The sequence below is a fragment of the Grampus griseus genome, assembly GCF_964374135.1.
Source record: "Grampus griseus genome assembly, chromosome: 12".
NCBI lineage: Eukaryota > Metazoa > Chordata > Mammalia > Artiodactyla > Delphinidae > Grampus > Grampus griseus.
In genome coordinates this window covers 59,934,282-59,957,845 of record NC_139006.1, presented here as the reverse complement: position 1 = coordinate 59,957,845, position 23,564 = coordinate 59,934,282, and positions in this window count along the sequence as shown.

Sequence of the window (23,564 nt, the reverse complement as noted above, 5' to 3'; positions counted from 1 at the left end):
TCAATTTGTCAATATGGTTTATCACATTGATCTATTTGTGTATATTGAAAAATCCTTGCATTCCTGGAATAAACCCCACTTGATCATGGTGTATGATCCTTTTATTGTGCTGTTGGATTCTGTTTGCTAGTATTTGGTTGAGGATTTTTGCATCTTTGTTCATCAGTGATATTGGTCTGTAGTTTTCTTTTTTTGTGTGTGACATCTTTGGCTGGTTTTGGTATCAAGGTGATGGTGGCCTCATAGAATGAGTCTGGGAGTGTTCCTCACTCTGTTATTTTTGGGAAGAGTTTGAGAAACATAGGTTTTATCTCTTCCCTAAATGTTTTATACTGTTCATCTGTGAGGAATAAAGACAAAGACCTACTAGAGAATGGACTTGAGGATATGAGGAGGGGGAAGGGTAAGCTGTGACAAAGTGAGAGAGTGGTATGGACATATATACACTACGAAACGTAAAATAGATAGCTAGTGGGAAGCAGCCGCATAGCACAGGGAGATCAGCTTGGTGCTTTGTGAACAGCTAGAGGGGTGGGATAGGGAGGGTGGGAGGGAGGGAGATGTGAGGGGGAAGGGATATGGGAACATGTGTGTGTGTGTGACTGATTCACTTTGTTATGAAGCAGAAACTAGCACACCTTTGTAAAGCAATTATACTCCAATAAAGATGTAAAAAAGAAAAATCACCTGTGAAACCATCTGGTCTTGGGGTTTTTTTTGTTGGAAGACTTTTAATCACAGTTTCAATTTCAGTACTTGTGATTGGTCTGTTTACAATTTCTATTTCTTCCTCATTCAGTCTTGGAAGGTACTTAGCTGCATATATTCTTGTTTTTTGTTATTAACCCATGAATTCTAGAGTTGTTCTTTTCTTGCATGAGAATCATATATATTGAATTCTTTTGTTTCCAGAATCTTGAAAGGATAGCCATCTACTGACTTGTCTTTAAGTAGGTGTATCATAATCCCTGTCAACTCTATGGGGACTGCCAAATTTAGTGCATGTGCAGACGGATAAGAAGAGACAATAAAAAGGGCATTAGAAGTACATTCTCAGAATGAAATATCCCCTGGAAAATTAAACAAGCTATGGAGATGTGAGTGGTTCTTTTTAAAGAAATATTTTTGTTGTTATATTGATAGTTAATTTAAAACATGGATGTTTAAATACTGACCTAAGTTGAAAGTTGAAAACCATAAACACTTCTTACTTTCATGATGGGGTGAGTGATTAAACTGATGACCTCTAAGATCCTTCCATGCTACAATGAGCCTTCTACCAATTTTTCTTATCTTATTACTTCTAGGTAGGTTGATAATCATATATCTATACCTAGTTGTATTTCAGACTGATTCCAAACATTATAAAACTTTAAAATGCCCAAGTATCAGTGATTTTAAGGAACTTTGTGTAGCAATTGGCAAATAAATTCTATAAGTGTTAAGGGGCTCTGAACATTAGACATTATTCTAAGGGTAAATTTGAATCTAGTGTTGAATATTACAAACTGTGCTTCTATCCTCAAATGAAGCTCCTTTAAAAATAGTTCACAATGAACTGTTTGGGAACTCTTGCCTGCAATTTCCCCACTTGGAATTTCATCATGCGTTTTAGCCATGAAACGTTTTGCCAAGCTCTGCAGTAAAATAACCCGTTAAACTTTGTTTAACCTTCCTTTTTCCGAACTAATTTGATCTTATAATTATTTTTTGTGTGTATTACCAATTATAATACCATGGAATTAGAATTCTACAGAACACAGTTTGCAAAATGCTGGCCTGGGTCTTTGTTTTGGTGCTCTATAGTACAAAGCTACACCCATGTCCAGAGGTCAATATTTATTCTCACCTCAGCCAAGACCTTCTTGAAGACTTTTGTACAGAACAACATGGGGACTAGTCAAGTGTTCATCTTCAACTTTGTGTTTTGGCTTTGAAGGAAATTTCCTGAGCTCCTTTCTATGGCATAAGAATTGCAGAATAACAATCTATAGGTCAGATTCTATGAGTGACAAAAAGAAGCGGAAGAGACAACCCTTACCTGAAAGAAATAATTAGTTATATAAATAATGAGAAGAAAATAAAATTGAGTGACAACATCAACTGATACAGGTGACAAGAGCTCTTGGAATTTAGAAGAGAGCTCAACCAGTGAGGATGAGAGGGATAAGTGAATGTTTCTAGAAGATGAAGTTTGAGCTGGATATTGGGATATTTAGTTAGAGGGACGAGATAGACAAAGACCAAAAACCTTAACACAGGTTCCAAGATTGTCATATACGATGACTCTAAAACGTTTAGGTTTACTTTCATATGAATTACTATTTAGCAAGCAAATGAATAATATGAAGGAAATACATGAATAAGATTATAAATCAGAGTATATCATCTCTCATACTTCCTGTTTTTCTCAGAGACATGTGCTTAAACTGAAGTTTAGCAGTCTCACAGAAGTGAGAATTTTCCCAGGTTGGTGGAGCTTAGAGCTCCAGGCTCTCTGCTTTTCTTTTTTTCTTTTTTTGGAGTCTGGAGAGGTCACATCACTGGGAAAGAGTCTAACTTATACCGTGTAGGGATTCTATAACAAACCACAACTAAGAGATTTCATGTTCCATTTCTTATTACATCATTGGACTAACAGCAGGTTTGGCCACAACCTCTCACAGAGTTGGTAGAGAGTACTAGAAACAATGAAAATAGTTGACAAAATTGAGAAACAATGAAGAGAGTATTTATCAGGTCAAGTCCTCCTTATTCCTTAAATTGAGGACCATGTTCATTTACACATGTTTGTTTGGTCCTTTACTTAAAACTCAGCTCAATATTATCTCTGTATGGAATTGAAGGGAGAAAAGGAAGGAGATAGTGTGAGCTGTCTGAAAGCCTTAGACATAACAATCACATGCCTGTTTCAATTTCCCAGGTTCTCATGCCAGGAGAAGCCTGTTGGAGAAAATAAACTGTTCCCTTAAATCTTTATAATTTATGAAGGGATTTGGTATATTATCAAAGCCTTCATCAGTGGCTTTTAAATGGTAAATGATGTTATTCTTTTGCATGTTTTATAAAGTTATCTTGTTTGCATTAAATATGAATTGTGTATATTCTATTATTTCACACCACCAGTTTGATGATGGCAGTAATATTGCTTTGTCTCCCTGAATTTTCATGCTCTGTCCCTCCTGAACAGTGCACTGCTCCCTCTGGGTTCCAGGGAAATTTGGGTAGCTCTACAACAACATGATGTGGCTCCCCATGTCTCATTTTTAAGAAAGCTTTATTGGGTTTAATTAGCTGTCATCTCTTGTGGCTTGCAGTGTATATTTAGAGAGAAACATGAGTCATCCTCTGTGAAATGAAAAACAATGTCATCAAAACTATTTCTCCAATGCTCTGCTGGCTCTTTACCCACAGCCTAGAAACACGCTCAAGTTCCTTCCAGTGCTCTGTGGAGAGTTTCTTTGTAAATATGCATAGATTGTGTTAGCATCAATAACATTGTTTTCATAGGAGAATGTCTGAAATGGAGTGAAAGATATGGAAAGGGAATATTTAGGCACAAAAAGAGCAGAATAATTTCTCCAGAGTATGAGAGATGCTTGACCCAAGAAAGACAATGCAAAGTAGATTTTCCATTTTCCATGAAATTCTGACATTGGAAACTCACCCAGTGCATTTAGGGTCCTTAAAGAAAGTAGGTGAGTGTGCCTGCCGGTAGGGGAACAAACGGTGGTAGGAAAGGGAAAGATGGAGTGAAAGAGGTTCCCAGTGGATTGAAAATTCCCATACAGTAAGGCACCCCTACTCACACTTCAGTAGCTCATTATCCTTTTATGTCTTTTTATTCCATGGCTGTCCTTGATATTAACTGTTTCCAGATTTCCCTGTATAGCAACATTGAGTGGTGGATAGTCCAGTGGGAGACTTACCTGTTCTCTTGCCCATCTTAGTACTGGTATCTCATGAAGACAGTCCCACAGACATTTTTGTTTGGTTTGGTGATTTTTCTTATTTTTTTGTTATGAGGCTGTCATTTCCATTTGTGAAACAAACTTCAGCAAGACAAATACTTATTGGCTCATTTGGTTTCTATTCTTCCAGCAGTATCAGAAAAAAAAAATCTTCCAGTAATCTCTAATCTTCCCTGAAGAATGATTTCATGATGGCTGAATTCCTCTACTGTCCCCATGAAGCTGAACAAATCTATAGCCAATATTTTAGAAATTAGATGCAAATTAGCTTTTCTTCCCTAGGTTTTTCATCTTTTACTCAACCTTGGCTTCCCTACTCCCCAATTTGCCTGATATAGTGTTCATCTACAGAGCCAGGAAGTGCCAATTAGGAGGGTTGTGACTATATTCCAGATTCTGATGTTACCCAAGTTCCAGATATTCTAGTGGTGAAATGTAGCAGAAAGGTATAAGAGCCCAGGATGTAACTGACTTAAGTTGAATAGTCAAAATTAAACAAGCAGGAAATGGAGAATCATTAAAATGTATATGGGTAGTAATTTTAGTTGCTTATGACCCATCAGTCATTGTGACAAATCCTCTACACCAATATTTTATATAATCCTCAAAATCATCCTAAGAGAATGTGTTAATATGAAGACATGTGACTATAGATTCAGTACATATTAGCATATATGTTATCATTTCTACTAGTTATTTGCTCTTCATGACATCAGAAATATGAATTAAGTGATCATTTTGTCAAAGTGTTTTGATCCCACACTGGAGTAAGGACTCACTTGTTTCTTTTAAAAATAGTAATGATATGTGCATCATTGGATTGCTGTGAGGATAAAAGGAGATGACGTTTGAAAACAGGACACAGCAGTGGTAGCCTATAGGACACATTCAGTAGTTGTTAATTTTTCTCCTATTCAATCACTGATTAATATAAAGTATGATATTAGTGTATAATTCATGGGTTGAAGATTAAAGGTTGGTGAAAATTCCTGATGTTCACTTGGCAAATGTTCATTGAGTATCTCTAATTTTAACTTTTATATGTAATTCTGAAATAAATGATATCTACAAGGAGTTTATGATCTGGTAGGTTAAATAAGACATGGATAAGCCTAAGGTATTTACTTACATAAACACTAAGATGCAAACAAAAACAGTGGATCTGAAGGGCTATAATTTTTCAAAAGCAGGTTTCATTTTTCTAAAAAAGCATTCCATAACTCCTTTTCTCTGAGTTTCCGGTGTATCGTGAGTATGCGTGCACATGGATGTGCACACAAACTAGAGTTCGTAGGTGGAAGTGGAAAATAAAATGTAGTGCATTGAGATTTTTTGGTAAATGACATGGATGACTTCATTGCTTGAGGAGGAAGGGAGCCTTCTGGTCCTTTTATGCATACAGGTTAATAGCCTCTGAGGAGTGGTTTGTTTTCTCACATCTCTGGATGGTCTACTAGTGTCTGCTGTTGACAGATGCAGTATCTGAATTCAGCACTCTGCTACATCTCCTCTCAGCTCTTAGTGGTAATGCAGATACTTTTGGATCACTGGCACAATGTTCATTTTGTTTGCCAGATGACCTTGCACACTTATTCTCAGACTAGACTAATGGCAAGCATAGTGTCTCCCAATTCCACATCGGTGCCATATGGGAGGATGGGTGAAGCTTCAGAACACGAACTTACCTTCTAAGCCTGGCCATGCTACTCCATCTGCTTAGATTATGCCAGGACTTCTCCATGTTGGTGTATGGATGCCTGTGGCAGAGGTTTCCTCTTAGAGTACCATATGGGGAGCTAAGCAAAAACCCTTTTCTCTTGGAATTTCTACCATCTATCTAATGTTCTCCTTCCTTCTCTTGGGCTTTGAATCATTTGGTAGGGAGATTAGGACTCACATCTGATCAACACCTTTATTTTTTATCTCTACCAATTTGCAGATGGAAAGTGTGGGTTTTCTTTTCTCTGTCCATGGCTCTTCCTATTCTAGTGCTAGAAGCCTTATGAAGTAGCTTCTATGATGGAAGAACTATTGTCTCCATATTTCAAAACAACTTGATGATCTGTTACTTCCGGGCATAGTTCTTTAACTAGGATCCACAGGATGAATTGAAGGAAATGATTCTTAGTAATAAAAATATTGCAAAAATGCAGTGTGAGTTACATAAACAGTAGTAATACAAATGATAACGTAATAAGTTTCATATAAGTGCCATAAAGAAGTACAAGATTTCAGAGGAGGTGAAGATAATTTCTGACATGAGAAATCTCAGATGTTTTTTCTTATAAAAGAGGTTTGATCTTGTTTTGAAAAATGTAAAGTATTATGTGATGGAGGAGTAGATGATTTCAATTGTCTACTGAGTTGTAGTACAAAGGCACTGTATAACTGAATACCTTTAAAAACCATTTCCCTGTGCACAAAACATAACACTTATTTTTTCCAAACACACACACACACACACACACACACACACACACACACACACATCACAAGTGTAGATAAGATGCAAAAGAAAACCAAAGATAAAAAAAATATTTCCTTGTATCAGAAATTCAATACAAGTATGAAGAGGTAATCAAGACTAGAACTCTGAACCTGGTGGGATCTGGTTCATAGAGACAGACAGAGAAAACCAAGAGTTTTTCATCTGTGGGAAATGAAACTAAAGTATTCCACACAAGCCTGAGCACTGGAACTATGTTCACTACTAGAAACCAGCAGTTGATATGGGGTTATGTGTGCTTAACACTGGAGTAAAAAACTCTTAATGATCTAATGCTGAGAGCATTTTGGGAAACTGGTTCTTAATGAACAAGAAGGACATAACTATGGTTATGGTGCCTAGATTAGCACCATCTCCAATATGAAGAGAGGACAGGACATAGATCATATTTATTATATCTATTTTTAAACAATTAATTTAATTTTTATTGTATATTGGAGTATAGTTGATTTACAACATTGTGTTAGTTTCAGGTGCAGAGCGAAGTGGTTCAGCTATACATATACATATATTCATTCTTTTTCAAATTCTTTTCCCATGTAGATTATTAGAGAATATTGAGTAGAGCTCCCTGTGCTATACAGTAGGTCTTTTTGGATTATCTATTTTATATATAGCAATGTGTATATGTTAATTCCAAACTCTTAATTTATACCTCCACTCACCTTTCCATTTTGGTAACCATAAGTTTGTTTTCAAAGCCTGTGAGTCTGTTTCTGTTTTGTAAATAAGTTCATTTGTATTATATATTTGTCTTTCTTTGTCTGACTTATTTCATGTAGTATGATCATCTCTAGGTCTATTCATGTTCCTGCAAATGGCATAATTTCATTCATTTTTTATGGCTGAGTAATATTCCATCGTATATATGTACCACATCTTCTTTATCCATTCATCTGTCAATGGAAGTTTAGGTTGTTTCCATGTCTTGACTATAGTGCTAAATAGTTATGCAATGAAAACTGGGGTATGCGTATCTGTTCTAATTATGTTTTTCTCCTGATATACTCCAGGAGTGGGCTTGCTGGATCATATGGTAGCTCTATTTTTAGTTTTTTAAGGAACCTTTGTAGTGTTCTCCATTGTGGTTGTACCAATTTACATTCCCGCCAACAGTGTAGGAGGATTCCCTTTCCTCCATACCCTTTCCAGCATTTATTGTTTGTAGACATTTTGATGATGGTCATTCTGACTGGTGTGAGGTGATACCTCATTGTAGTTTTTATTTGCATTTCTCTAAGAATTAGTGATGTTGAGCATCCTTTCATGTGCTTTTTGGCCATCTGTATGTATTCTTTAGATACATGTCTATTTAGGCCTTCTGCCCATTTTTTTGATTGTGTTTGTTTGTTTGATATAAAGCTGCATTAGCTGTTTGTATATTTTGGAGATTAATCCCTTGTCAGTCACTTCATTTGCAAATATTTTCTCCCATTCTCTGGGTTGTCTTTTCATTTTGTTTATGGTTTTCTTTGCTGTGCAAAAGTTTTTAAGTTTAATTATGTCCCATTTGTTTATTTTTGTTTTTATTTTCATTACTCTAGGAGACAGATCCAAAAAATACTGTTGCAATTTATGTCAGAGCGTTCTGCCTATGTTTTCCTCTAGGAGTTTTATAGTTTCTGGTATTACATTTAGGTCTTCAATCCATTTTGAGTTTATTTTTTTGTATGGTGTTAGAGAATGTTCTAATTTCATTTTTTTACATATAGCTGTCTGGTTTTCCCAACATCACTTGTTGAAGAGACTGTCTTGTCTCCATTATAAAGCCTTGTCTCCTTTGTCATAGATTAATTGACCATAGTTGTGTGGGTTTATTTATGGGCTTTCTATCCTGTTCCATTGATCTGTATTTCTGTTTTTGTGCCAGTATCTTGCTCTTTTGATGACTGTAGCTTTGTAGTATAGTCTGAAGTTAGGAGCCTGATTCCTCCAGCTCCATTTTCCTTTCTCAAGATTATTTTGGCTATTCAGCATCTTTGTGTTTCCTTACAAATTTTAAGATTTTTTTGGTTCTATATCTGTGAAAAAGGTCATTGGCATTTGGATAGGGTTTGCATTGAATATGTAGATTGCCTTGGGTAGTATACTCATTTTGACAATGTTGATTCTTCCAGTCCAAGAATATGGTATATCTTTCTATCTGTTTGTGTCATCTTCGATTTCTTTCAGCAGTGTCATAGTTTTCAGAGTACAGGTCTTTTTCCTCCTTAGGTAGGAGGTATTCCTAGGTATTTTATTATTTTTGATGTGATGGTAAATGGGATTGTTTCCTTAATTTCTCTTTCTGATCTTTCATTGTTACTGTATAGAAATGCAAGAGATTTCTGTGCATTAATTTTGTGTTCTGCAACTTTACTGAATTCATTGATGAGTTCTCCTTGGGTTTATCCTGTATGGGACTCTCTGAGCTTCCTGGACTTAGTGAATGTTTCCTTTCCTATGTTAGGGAATTTTTTGGCTATTATCTCTTAAAATATTTTCTCAAGACTTTCTCTTTCTCTTCTTTTTCTGGAACTCCTATAATGCTATTGTCCATGTGTTTAATGTTGTCCCAGAAGTCCCTTAGACTGTCCTCATTTCTTTTCATTCTTTTTTCTTTATTCTGTTCTGCAGCACTGATTTCCACCAATCTGTCTTCCAGCTCACTTATTTATTCTCCTGCCTCATTTATTCTGCTACTGATTCTTTCTAGCATATTTTTCATTTCAGTTCCTGTATTGTTCAAATCTTTTTTTTTGTTGTTGTTCTTTAAATCTTCTAGCTCTTTGGTAAACATTTCTTTTATCTTCTCAGTCTGTGCCTCCATTCTTTTTCTGAGATCTTGGATCATCTTTACTATCATTACTCTGAATTCTTTTTCACGTAGATTTCCAGTCTACACTTCACTTAGCTGTTCTTCTGGGGTTTTATCTTATTCCTTTTTCTGCTGCCTCATTTAGTCTAACTTTCTGTGTTTGTGTTCTCCATTCCACAGGCTGCAGAATTGTAGTTTCTCTTGATTCTAATATTTGCATTCTAATCGGTGAGGTTGGTCCAGGGATTTGTGCAGGCTTCCTGCTGGGAAGGACTGATGCCCACCCCCTGGTGGATGGAGCTGGGTCTTATCCCTCTGGTGGGCAGGACTGTGTCAATTGGTGTGTTTAGAGGCATCTCTGGGCTCAGGACAACTTTAGGCAGCCTATCTGCTAAAGGTTGGTCTATGTTCCCACCCTATTGGTTGTTTGGCCTGAGTCATCCCAGCACTGGAGCCTGCAGGCTGTTGGGTGGGACCAGGTCTTGGTACCAATATGGCCACCTCCATGAGCACTCACACTAGTGAATACTATCTGGAGTCTCTGCCACCAGTGTTATTCTCCTCATAGTGAGCCACAGCTGACCCCCAACTCCCCAGAAGATGCTCAACGACCCACAGGTCAGGCTGGCCCAGGCCCCTATGGAGTCACTGCTTTGCCCTGCATTCCAGTGTACACTAAACTTTGTGTGTGCCCTCCAAGAGTGGAGTCTCTGTTTTCCCCAGTCCTGTGGAATTCCTGCATTCAATCCCTACTGGCCTTCAAAGCCAAGTGCTCTGAAGCCTCCTCCTCTTGATGGCAGACCCCCAGGCTGAGGAGCCTGATATGGGGCTCAGAACTCTCACTCCTGTTGGAGAATCTCTGTGATATAATTATTTTCCAACTTATGGGTCACCCACCCAGTGGAAATGGGATTTGATTATATCACAAAAGTGCCCCTCTTACCACCTTGCTGTAGCTTCTTCTTTGTCTTTGGATGTAGAATATCTTTTTTGGTAGGTTCCAATCTTTTTTTGAGATGCTTGTTCAGCAGTTAGTTGTGATTTTGGTGTTTACATGAGAGGATGTGAGCGCAGTCCTACTCTGCCATCTTGTCTTCCAATTTTCTATTATAGCTGTTTTAACATCTACCTGTGTTAATTCTATCATCTCTGTCATTTCTGTCTTTTTCTATTGACTAACTTTTCTCCTAGTCATGGAAATGTTTTCTGTGATTTCATATTCCTATTAATTTTTACTTGAATTCCAGCTGTGATTATTAGGTTGTTGAATGCTGAATCATGCAAATTTCTAAAGCTTTTTCTTTATGTGGTTCTCTCTTCTCAGTGTCTCACCTGCATAATTTCTATATGTTTCAGCACTTACTATTATCCTTTTTTTTTTTTTTTGCTTTTATTTTGTCCATTCTAGTCCATGTGTAGTGATAGCTCCTTATTGTTTTTATTTGCACTTCCTTCATTATTTAAGGATACGTTGACACACCTAGTTGCCATTCATATATCTTTGTGAAGTATCTGTTCAAGTCTTTTGCCCATTTTTAAAGTGGGTTTATTGTCTTCTTGAGTTTTGAAAGGTTTTATTTTTTTCCAAAATAGTTTTGTTATTCTAGATCCTTTGTATTCCCAGAAAAGTTTTAGAATCATACTGACACTGCTAAAAAAAAAGTCATTGGTATTTGTATTTACATGAAATATATAGGACCATTAAGGATAAACTTATTTTAACAATTTTGTATACTTTGGTCAATCAAAATGGGCCAATGATTTGAACCAATATTTCATAAAGAAGATAAATGAATGTTAAATAATACTATGGAATGATGTGCAACAGTATTAGTCATGAGAGAAATGCAAATTCAAACAGTTACATTACATTACACACCCATTAGTATGGCTAAAATGAAAAATAATGAAAATACAAAGTATAGATGATATGATGGAACAACATTGTGGAACATACTTTGCTAATATAAAGTTGAACATCCACTTTGAAAAAGGTATAAGCAGTTCCTTATGGATTTAAACATATAATTACTAAATAACTGAGAAATTCCACTATTGAGTTTTTATCATATACTAAGATTTTTATACTATTTCTTATACCTCCAAACTGGACACAGTCCTAATGCCTATCAATAGGAGAAAGCATTTTAAAGTACGCTATAGTCATACTATAGAATACAGATGACCTTAAACAAGGCAGTAGTTAGAGATTCTGACTCCTGTGTAACCAAAAATCCACGTATAACACCATAGTTGGCCCTCTGTATCCGTCGTTCGATTCTGCATTCAACCTATCACATATCGTGTAATACTATAGTATTTATTTATAGAAAAAAATCTGCTATATAATTGGACCCACACAGTTCAAACCCAGGTTGTTCAAGGGTCAATTGTACTATACTACTTAATAAAAATGAATAAAAACTATTAATACATACAAGTTTATGGATAAACCTCAAAAACATTATGCTAAATAGGAGAAACTAGACCAAAAAGTGAAAATACTGAATGATTCTATTTATAAGTTCCTGAAAAGACAAAATGACTCATTAAAATAATCAGGTAAGTGGTGGCCTGAGATGAGAGTTGGTAGATTGACTGCAGGAATGCACAAAAAACTTTCTGAGGTGGTGGAAATAGTCTCTTAATTTTAATAAATTTACATGGGCACATATCAATACATTTGTCAATCCTTACTGTACTGTATTTAAAATGAAGATATATTGTGGAATGTAAAGTATAACTCAATAAGTAGCTTTTTAAAAACTCAATAGTTGCATTTAACAGCTCATTAGACATAGTTAAAGACTTATCTGGAAAAAAGTCAGGAGAAGTTATTTTTAATGTAGTACAGAAAGGCCAAAAATGGGAAACCTAAATGTCTATCAATAGATGAATGGAGAAAAAAGATGTGGTGTATATATGTACAATGGCATATTATTCAACCATAAAAATATGAAATCTTGCCATTTTGTGACAACGTGGACAAATCTAGAGGATATTATTATAAGTGAAATAAGTCAGACAAAGACAAATATCTTATGATCTCACTTATATGTGGAATCTAAAAAACAAAACAAACAAACAAACCAAAATGAAAACAGATTCACAGAGAACAAACTGGTTGTTGCCAGAGGAGGGGGTTGTGGAAGGTGATGAATTAGGTAAAAGGGATTGAAAGGTACAAACCTCCAGCTATAAAATAAATAAGTCACGAGAATGTAAAAAAAAGTTCCAAAAAGGAAGGAAAGAGAGAATGGGATAGAGGCCATTTATGAAAGGATAATAATTGAGAATGTTTTTAGGACTGATAAAATATGCCAATACTCATATTAGAGAAGCCTAGTAAATCTCAAGCAAATAAGAAAGAAGGGGAAAAAGAATCATTATAGTCAACCTCAAAAACCTCAAAGATAAGGAGAAGAGACCTAGAGAAAGAGAGAAAAAAGATAAACCTTAAAGATATAGCACTGAGATAGATAGCTTACCTCTCAAGATTATCAGTGGAAACTAGAAGATATTTGAATCATATTTCTGATTTGCTGAAAGTGCCTGAGAATGTAAAATTCTATGCTCAGCAATGATGTATTTCTAGAATGAGGGTAAATGAATATATTTTCAGAGGAAAACAGAGAGTTTCCTAGATGTCAGGTCTGAGGAGCAAGAAACTGTAAATAACACATAAAAGGACAAATATGAAGGTTCACATAAACAAAAATTAACTGTATAAGACAACATTAATTTTGTTTTCTTTGGACTAAAACTAGGATAGGATTGAAATAGAGATAAATAATAGTGTAAGGCAGAAGGTGATAAAAGGATTTAAAATGATCTAAGGTTCTTATATATTCTTAAAGGATAGTAAAGACTTTGATTAAGTTTTTCTTAAGTGTATGTATTGTAACCTTCAAACTAATTAAGGGAAAATAGAATTATGAGGAAAGTAATCCAAAAAATGTAATAAATGAGAGAAAAATAAACACAAAATAGGGTAAATAGAAATCATACAAATAGCACAAAATAGACAAAAAATTAACTCCCAATACATTATGAGTTATATTAATTATAAATATTAAATATTCCAGTTGAAAATAAAAATCCAACTATTTGATGGTTTTGAGCTGCCTTTAAAATATATGAATTCAGAAAATTCAAATTTAAAAAAATGGAAAAATATGTATATACAAATTATAAAGCAGAAGCAGCTGAAGCTATATTAATATAAAATGAAATATTCTATATGTGTGTGTGTGTATATATATATATATATATATATATATATATATATATATATATATATATATATATTTTTTTTTTGGCAGTATGTGGCCTCTCCCGTTGTGGAGCACAGGCTCTGGACGCACAGGCTCAGGGTCCATGGCTCATGGGTCTAGCCACTCCGCGGCATGTGGGATCTTCCCTGCATCGGCAGGCGGACTCTCAACCACTGCGCCACCAGAGAAGACCTATATGTATATATTTTAAAATACAATTCATAAACATTTTAATGGTATATATATATTTTTAATTTTCTGTATGTATATCAACTTTTAAAAATTAAATAAAAGAAGGGAGACTACTAAAACAGTAGGATTGCAATTTGTAATTTCTAAAACTGTAGAGAAAAAAAATGGAGTTATAATAAAACCTTAGCTCAAAATAAAGCAAGAAAGGAAAGATATAATAAATTAAAAATGCAAAGCAAGATAGAAATGCATTCACTGTAGCAATGAAATGAATGTAAATGAATTAACTTCCAAAATATTATAGATTACTTGTTTGTCTAGAAATAATAAAAATAAAAAGAGCTCTATACAGCTTATTAAAATACACTAAGCAAAGAAACAATACAATGAAAATAAATAAAGGAATTAAAACCCACATACCAGGTAAATATTAACCAAAATAGTAAACATTGAAACCCCAAATGGACATTTTAAAATAATCTCACAAGTAAGCACAAATGGAAAATTCTCAAATAATATAGTAGCAATTCAAATTTAGCAATATATGAGAAACTGAATAACCAGGCACCCACAAACATGTAGATACCTCCATTCTTCTCATAAAAAGGGGATTGTTTTCCTGTGGGAATGACCACATTCTATGAACCCCATTGTAGCAAAATACCTTCAACAAATGATCTGATCTCATCTTCATGGAGTACTATGCGTTCTCTGGGGTTTACCCATGTGCGCCATCCTTGGGTTTGAGGAGAGATATTGGCTGGTTTTACTTCAGTTACTATTGAGTTATTAGTGTTTTGGACTCTGGTCTAGGATTTTTACCATTATTTCTAACATAGCCTTCATGAAAATATATGATATGCTTTCTAAACCACTGCCAAAAAATAAAGCTTGTAGTTATTTTTTGTCCAGTCACATTTTTTAACAGTCTTGCATAGTGACAACAGCTCAAGCTGTGAGTCATATGTATGTGTACCTCCGATTTGGATTTGATTATTCACTGTCTGACACTAGGCCAGTGATAAAACCTTTCTTAAACTCTATCTGTATAAAAATGTGAAGACAATAATATCATCTGTAATATACATAACCACCCTTTTGGAAAGCAATTTATTTACTGTAAATTTATTGTAAATGTTTTTCATACCTTTTGGTCATATTCTCAGATCTGACCATACCTTATAAGAAAACAAAAGAGGAATATTAAATAAATTTTGATATTGTGTTCCTCCATATCTCCTCTGTCCAAATATTGGGTTGGCCAAAATGTTCATTCAGGTTTTTCTGTAAGAGAGTATGGAAAACAATGAACAGACTGTTTGGCCAACCCAATACTTCAGTGTATGTCTCTAGAAGATAAAAATTAAAAATCCTTATTTATTTACTTTTTATTGAAATATGATTGACTTATTATATTGGTATCAGATGTAAAATATACTGATTTGATATTTTTGTAGATTATACTCCATATAAAGTTATTATAAAATATTGGCTATATTCTCCATGCTGTACATCATATCCCTGTATCTTATTTATTTATTTAAGTTAAATATCTTTAATTTTATTTTATTAAATTTTTTATACAGAAGGTTCTTATTAGTCATCCATTTTATACACATCAGTGTATACATGTCAACCCCAATCTCCCAATTCGTCACACCACAGCCCCCACTCCCCCACTGCTTTCCCCGTTTAGTGTCCATACGTTTGTTCTCTACATCTGTGTCTCAATTTCTGTCCTGCAAACATTCATCTGTACCATTTTTCTAGGTTCCACATATATGCGTTAATATAAGATATTTATTTTTCTCTTTCTGACTTGCTTCACTCAGTATGACAGTCTCTATATCCATCCACGTCTCTACAAATGACCCAATTTAGTTCCGTTTTATGGCTGAGTAATATTCCATTGTATACCATATCTTCTTTATCCATTCGTCTGTTGATGGACATTTAGGTTGCTTCTATGACCTGGCTATTGTAAATAGTGCTGCAATGAACATTGGGGTGCATGTGTCTTTTTGAATTATGGTTTTCTCTGGGTATATGTCCAGTAGTGGGATTGCAGGGTCATATGGTAATTCTATTTTTAGATATTAATGAACTTCCATAGTGTTCTCCATAGTGACTGTATCAATTTACATTCCCACCAACAGTGCAAGAGGGTTCCCTTTTCTCCACACCCTCTCCAGCATTTGTTGCTGGTAGATTTTCTGATGATTCTCATTCTAAATAGTTTGAGGTGATAACTCATTATAGTTTTGATTTGCATTTCTCTAATAATTAGTGATGTTGAGCAGCTTTTCATGTGCTTCTTGGCCATCTGTATGTCTTCTTTGGGGAAATGTCTATTTAGTCTTCTGCCCATTTTTGGATTGGGTTGTTTGTTTCTTTAATATTGAACTCCATGCGCTGTTCATATATTTAGGAGATAAATCATTTGTCCATTGATTCGTTTGTAAATATTTTCTCCCATTTTGATGGTTGCCTTTTCATCTTGTTTATGCTATCCTTTGCTGTGCAAAAGCTTTTAAGTTTCATAATGTCCCATTTGTTTATTTTTGTTTTTATTTCAATTACTCTAGGAGGTGCATCAAAAAAGATCTTGCTGTGATTTACGTCACAGAGTGTTCTTCCTATGTTTTCCTCTAAGAGTTTTATAGTGTCCGGCCTTACATTTAGGTCTCTAATCCATTTTGAGTTTATTTTTGTGTATGGTGTTAAGAAGTGTTCCAATTTCATTCCTCTACATGTAACTGTCCAGTTTTCCAAGCACCACTTATTGAAGAGACAGTGTTTTCTCCATTGTATATCCTTGCCTCCTTTGTCATAGATTAGTTGAACATAGGTGCATAGGTTTAGCTCTGGGCTTTCTATCTTTTTTTTTTTTTTAACATCTTTATTGGGGTATAATTGCTTTACAATGGTGTGTTAGCTTCTGCTTTATAACAAAGTGAATCAATCATACATAAACATATGTTCCCATATGTCTTCCCTCTTGCATCTCCCTCCCTCCCACCCTCCCTATACCACCCCTCCAGGCTGCCACAAAGCACCAAGCCAATATCCCTGTGCCATGTGGCTGCTTCCCACTAGCTATCTACCTTACTACGTTTGTTGGTGTGTATATGTCCATGACTCTCTCTCGCCCTGTCACAGCTCACCCTTCCCCCTCCCCATAACATCAAGTCCGTTCTCTAGGAGGTCTGTGTCTTTATTCCTGTCTTACCCTAGGTTCTTCATGACATTTTTTCCCTTAAATTCCATATATATGTGTTAGCATACGGTATTTGTCTTTCTCTTCCTGACTTACTTCACTCTGTATGACAAACTCTAGGTCTATCCACCTCATTACAAATAGCTCAATTTCGTTTCTTTTTATGGCTGAGTAATATTCCATTGTATATATGTGCCACATCTTCTTTATCCATTCATCTGATGAGAGGCACTTAGGTTGTTTCCATCTCTGGGCTATTGTAAATAGAGCTGCAATGAACATTTTGGTACATGAATCTTATTGAATTTTAGTTTTCTCAGGGTATATGCCCAGTAGTGGGATCGCTGGGTCATATGGTAGTTCTATTTGTAGTTTTTGAAGGAACCTCCATACTGTTCTGCATAGTGGCTGTATCAATTCACATTCCCACCAGCAGTGCAAGAGTGTTCCCTTTTCTCCACACCCTCTCCAGCATTTATTGTATCTAGATTTTTTGATGATGGCCATTCTGACTGGTGTGAGATGATATCTCATTGTAGTTTTGATTTGCATTTCTCTAATGATTAATGATGTTGAGCATTCTTTCATGTGTTTGTTGGCAGTCTGTATATCTTCTTTGGAGAAATGTCTATTTAGGTCTTCTGCCCATTTTTGGATTGGGTTGTTTGTTTTTTTGTTATTGAGCTGCATGAGCTGCTTGTAAATTTTGGAGATTAATCCTTTGTCGGTTGCTTCATTTGCAAATATTTTCTCCCATTCTGAGGGTTGTCTTTTGGTCTTGTTTATGGTTTCCTTTGCTGTGCAAAAACTTTGAAGTTTCATTAGGTCCCATTTGTTTATTTTTGTTTTCATTTCCATTACTCTAGGAGGTGGGTCAGAAAGGATCTTGCTGTGATTTAGGTCATAGAGTGTTCTGCCTATGTTTTCCTCTAAGAGTTAGATAGTTTCTGGCCTTACATTTAGGTCTTTAATCCATTTTGAGCTTATTTTTGTTTATGGTGTTAGAGAGTGGTCTAAACTCATACTTTTACATGTACCTGTCCAGTTTTCCCAGCACCACTTATTGAATAGGCTGTCCTTTCTCCACTGTACATTCCTGCCACCTTTATCAAAGACAAGGTGTTCATATGTGCATGGGTTTATCTCTGGGCTTTCTATCCTGTTCCATTGATCTATCTTTCTGTTTTTGTGCCAGTACCATACTGTCTTGATAACTGTAGCTTTGTAGTATAGTCTGAAGTCAGGGAGCCTGATTCCTCCAGTTCCTTTTTTCGTTCTCAAGATTGCTTTGGCTATTCGGGGTCTTTTGTGTTTCCATACAAGTTGCAAAATTTTTTATTCTAGTTCTATGAAAAATGCCAGTGGTAGTTTGATAGGGATTGCATTGAATCTATAGATTGCTTTGGGTAGTAGAGTCATTTTCACAACGTTGATTCTTCCAGTCCAAGAACATGGTATATCTCTCCATCTATTTGTATCATCTTTAATTTCTTTCATCAGTGTCTTATAATTTTCTGCATACAGATCTTTTGTCTCCTTAGGTAGGTTTATTCCTAGATATTTTATTCTTTTTGTTGCAGTGGTAAATGGGAGTGTTTTCTTGATTTCACTTTCAGATTTTTCATCATTAGTATATAGGAATGCCAGAGATTTCTGTGCATTAATTTTGTATCCTGCCACTTTACCAAATTCATTGATTAGCTCTAGTAGTTTTCAGGTAGCATCTTTAGGATTCTCTATGTATAGGATCATGTCATCTGCAAAGAGTGACAGCTTTAATTCTTCTTTTCCGATTTGGATTCCTTTTATTTCCTTATCTTCTCTGATTGCTGTGGCTAAAAATTCCAAAACTATGTTGAATAAGAGTGGTGAGAGTGGGCAACCTTGTCTTGCTCCTGATATTAGTGGAAATGCTTTCAGTTTTTCACCATTGAGGATGATGTTTGCTGTGGGCTTGTCATATATGGCCTTTATTATATAGACGAAAGTTCCCTCTATGCCTACTTTCTGCAGGGTTTTTATCATAAATGGGTGTTGAATTTTGTCAAAGCTTTCTCTGCATCTATTGAGATGATCATATGGTTTTTCTCCTTCAATTTGTTAATATGGTTTATCACATTGATAGATTTGCGTATATTGAAGAATCATTGCATTCCTGGAATAAACCCCATTTGATCATGGTGTATGAACCTTTTAATGTGCTGTTGGATTCTGTTTGCTAGTATTTTGTTGAGGATTTTTGCATCTATGTTCATCAGTGATATTGGCCTGTAGTTTTCTTTCTTTGTGACATCCTTGTCTGGTTTTGGTATCAAGGTGATGGTGGCCTCGTAGATGGAGTATGGGAGTGTTCCTCCCTCTGCTATATTTTGGAAGAGTTTGAGAAGGATAGGTGTTAGCTCTTCTCTAAATGTTTGATAGAATTCGCCTGTGAAGCCATCTGGTCCTGGGCTTTTGTTTGTTGGAAGATTTTTAATCACAGTTTCAATTTCAGTGCTTGTGATTGGTCTGTTCATATTTTCTATTTCTTCCTGATTCAGTCTTGGCAGGTTGTGCATTTCTAAGAATTTGTCCATTTCTTCCAGATTGTCCATTTTATTGGCATAGAGTTGCTTGTAGTAATCTCTCATGATCTCTTTTATTTCTGCAGTGTCAGTTGTTACCTCTCCTTTTTCATTTCTAATTCTATTGATTTGAGTCTTCTCCCTTTTTTTCTTGATGAGTCTGGCTAGTAGTTTATCTATTTTGTTTATCTTCTCAAAGAACCAGCTTTTAGTTTTATTGATCTTTGCTATTGTTTCTTTCATTTCTTTTTCATTTATTTCTAATCTGATTTTTATGATTTCTTTCCTTCTGTTAGCTTTGGGGGTTTTTTGTTCTTCTTTCTCTAATTGCTTGAGGTGCAAGGTTAGGTTGTTTATTCGAGATGTTTCCTCTTCTTAAGGTGGGCTTGTATTGCTATACACTTCCCCCTTAGAACTGCTTTTGCTGCATCCCATAGGTTTTGGGTCATTGTGTCTCCATTGTCATTTGTTTCTAGGTATTTTTTGATTTCCTCTTTGATTTCTTCAGTGATAACTTCATTATTAAGTAGTGTATTGTTTAGCCTCCATGTGTTTGTATTTTTTACAGATTTTCCTGTAATTGATATCTAGTCTCATGGCGTTGTGGTCAGAAAAGATACTTGATACAATTTCAATTTTCTTAAATTTACCAAGGCTTGATTTGTGACCCAAGATATGATCTATCTGGACAATGTTCCATGAGCACTTGAGAAAGATGTGTATTCTGTTGTTTTTGGATGGAATGTCCTATAAATATCAATTAAGTCCATCTTGTTTAATGTATCATTTAAAGCTTGTGTTTCCTTATTTATTTTCATTTTGGATGATCTGTCCATGGGTGAAATTGGGGTGTTTAAGTCCCCTACTATGAATGTGTTACTGTCGATTTCCCCTTTATGGCTGTTAGTATTTGCCTTACGTATTGAGGTGCTCCTATGTTGAGTGCATAAATATTTACAATTGTTACGTCTTCTTCTTGGATCGATCCCTTGATCATTATGTAGTGTCCTTCTTTGTCTCTTCTAATAGTCTTTATTTTAAAGTCTATTTTGTCTAATATGAGAATTGCTACTCCAGCTTTCTTTTGGTTTCCATTTGCATGGAATATCTTTTTCCATCCCCTTACTTTCAGTCTGTATGTGTCTCTAGCTCTGAAGTGGGTCTCTTGTAGACAGCATATATATGGGTCTTGTTTTTGTATCCATTCAGCCAATCTGTGTCTTTTGGTGGGAGCATTTAGTCCATTTACATTTAAGGTAATTATCGATATGTATGTTCCTATTCCCATTTTCTAAATTGTTTTGGGTTCGTTATTGTAGGTCTTTTCCTTCTCTTGTGTTTCTTGCCTAGAGAAGATCATTTAGCATTTGTTACAGAGCTGGTTTGGTGGTGCTGAACTCTCTCAGCTTTTGCTTGTTTGTAAAGGTTTTAATTTCTCCATCAAATCTGAATGAGATCCTTGCTGGGTAGAGTAGTCTTGGCTGCAGGTTTTTCTCCTTCATCACTTTCAGTATGTCTTGCCACTCCCTTCTGGCTTGTAGGGTTTCTGCTGAGAGATCAGCTGTTAACCTTATGGGGATTCCCTTATGTGTTATTTGTTGTTTTTCCCTTGCTGCTTTTAATATGCTTTCTTTGTATTTAATTTTTGACAGTTTGATTAATATGTGCCTTGGCGTATTTCTCCTTGTATTTATCCTGTATGGGACTCTCTGTGCTTCCTGGACTTGATTCACTATTTCCTTTCCCATATTAGGGAAGTTTTCAACTAAAATCTCTTCAAATATTTTCTCAGTCCCTTTCTTTTTCTCTTCTTCTTTTGGAACCCATATAATTCGAATGTTGGTGCGTTTAATGTTGTCCCAGAGGTCTCTGAGACTGTCCGCAGTTCTTTTCATTCTTTTTTCTTTATTCTGCTCTGCAGTAGTTATTTCCACTATTTTATCTTCCAGGTCACTTATCCATTCTTCTGCCTCAGTTATTCTGCTATTGATCCCATCTAGAGTACTTTTAATTTCATTTATTGTGTTGTTCATCATTGCTTGTTTCATCTTTATTTCTTCTAGGTCCTTGTTAACTGTTCCTTGCATTTTGTCCATTCTATTTCCAAGATTTTGGATCATCTTTACTATCATTATTCTGAATTCTTTTTCAGGTAGACTGCCTATTTCCTCTTCATTTGTTAGGTCTGGTGGGTTTTTATCTTGCTCCTTTATCTGCTGTGTGTTTTTCTGTCTTCTCATTTTGCTTATCTTACTGTGTTTGGGGTCTCCTTTTTGCAGACTACAGGTTCGTAGTTCCCACTGTTTTTGATGTCTGTCTCCAGTGGCTAAGGTTGTTTCAGTGGGTTGTGTAGGCTTCCTGGTGGAGGGGACTAGTGCCTGTGTTGTGGTGGATGAGGCTGGATCTTGTCTCTCTAGTGGGCAGGTTCACGTCTGGTGGTGTGTTTTGGGGTGTCTGTGGCCTTATTATGATTTTAGCCAGCCTCTCTGCTAATGGGTGGGGTTGTGTTCCTGTTTTGCTAGTTGTTTGACATAGGTTGTCCAGCACTGTGGCTTGCTGGTCATTGAGTGAAGCTGGGTGCTGGTGTTAAGATGGAGGTCTCTGGAAGATTTTTGCCGTTTGATTTTATGTGGAGCTGGGAGGTCTCTTGTGGACCAGTGTCCTGAAGTTGGCTCTCCTACCTCAGAGGCAGAGCCCTGACTCCTGGCTGGAGCACCAAGAGCCTTTCATCCCCACGGCTCAGAATAAAAGGGAGAAAAAGTAGAGGGAATTAGTAGAAGTATGAGGAAAGAAAGAAGGAAAGGAGGGAAGGAAGGAAGGAAGGAAGGAAGGAAGGAAGGAAGGAAGAAAGAAAGAAAGAAAGAAAGAAAGAAAGAAACAAAGAAGGAAAGAAGGCAAGAAGGAAAGAAAGGAGGGAGGGAGGGAGCAAGGAAGGAAGGAAGGAGGGAAGGAAGGAAAAAAGACGGAAAGAAAGAAGATAGAGTAAAAATAAAATAAAGTATAATAAAGTTATTGAATTAAAAATTCTTATTTAAAAAAAAAAGGGACAGATAGAACCTTAGGACAAATGTTGGAAGCAAAGCTATACAGACAAAATCTTACACAGAAGCATACACATACACCCTCACTAAAAGAGGTAAAGGGGGAAAAATCATAAATCTTGCTGTCAGAGACCACCTCCTCAATTTGGGATGATTCGTTGTCTAAAGGAGGGAAGGAAGGAAGGAAAGAAAGAAAGAATGAATGAATGAAGGTAAAGTATAATAACATTATTAAAATTAAAATTGATTATTAAGAAAAAAAATTTTTTAAAAAACATGGACGGATAGAACCCTAGGACAAATGGTGGAAGCAAGACTATACAGACAAGATCTCACACAGAAGCATACACATACACATTCACAAAAAGAGGAATAGGGAAAAAAATCATAGATCTTGCTCCTAAAGTCCACTTCCTTAATTTGGGATGATTGGTTGTCTATTCAGGTATTCCACAGATGCAGGGTATATCAAGTTGATTGTGGAGCTTTAATCCGCTGCTTCTGAGGCTGCTGGGAGACATTTCCCTTTCTCTTCTTTGTTCTCACAGCTCCCAGGGGCTCAGCTTTGGATTTGGCCCTGCCTCTGCGTGTAGGTCGCTGGAGGTCATCTGTTTTTTGTTCAGACAGGACGGGGTTAAAGGAGCCGCTGATTCGGGGGTTCTGGCGCACTCAGGCCGGCGGGGAGGGAGGGGCACGGAGTGCGGGCCGGGCCTGTGGCGGCAGAGGCCGGCGTGACTTTGCACCAGCCTGAGGCGAGCCGTGCATTCTCCTGGGGAAGTTGTCCCTGGATCCCGGGAACCTGGCAGTGGCGGGCTGCACAGGCTCCACGGAAGAGGGGTGTGGAGAGTGACCTGTGCTCGCACACAGGCCCCTTGGTGGCGGCAGCAGCAGCCTTAATGTCTCCCGCCCGTCTCTGGGGTCCGCGCTTTTAGCCGCGGCTCGCGCCCGTCTCTGGGGTCCGCGCTTTTAGCCGCGGCTTGCGCCCGTCTCTGGAGTTCCTTT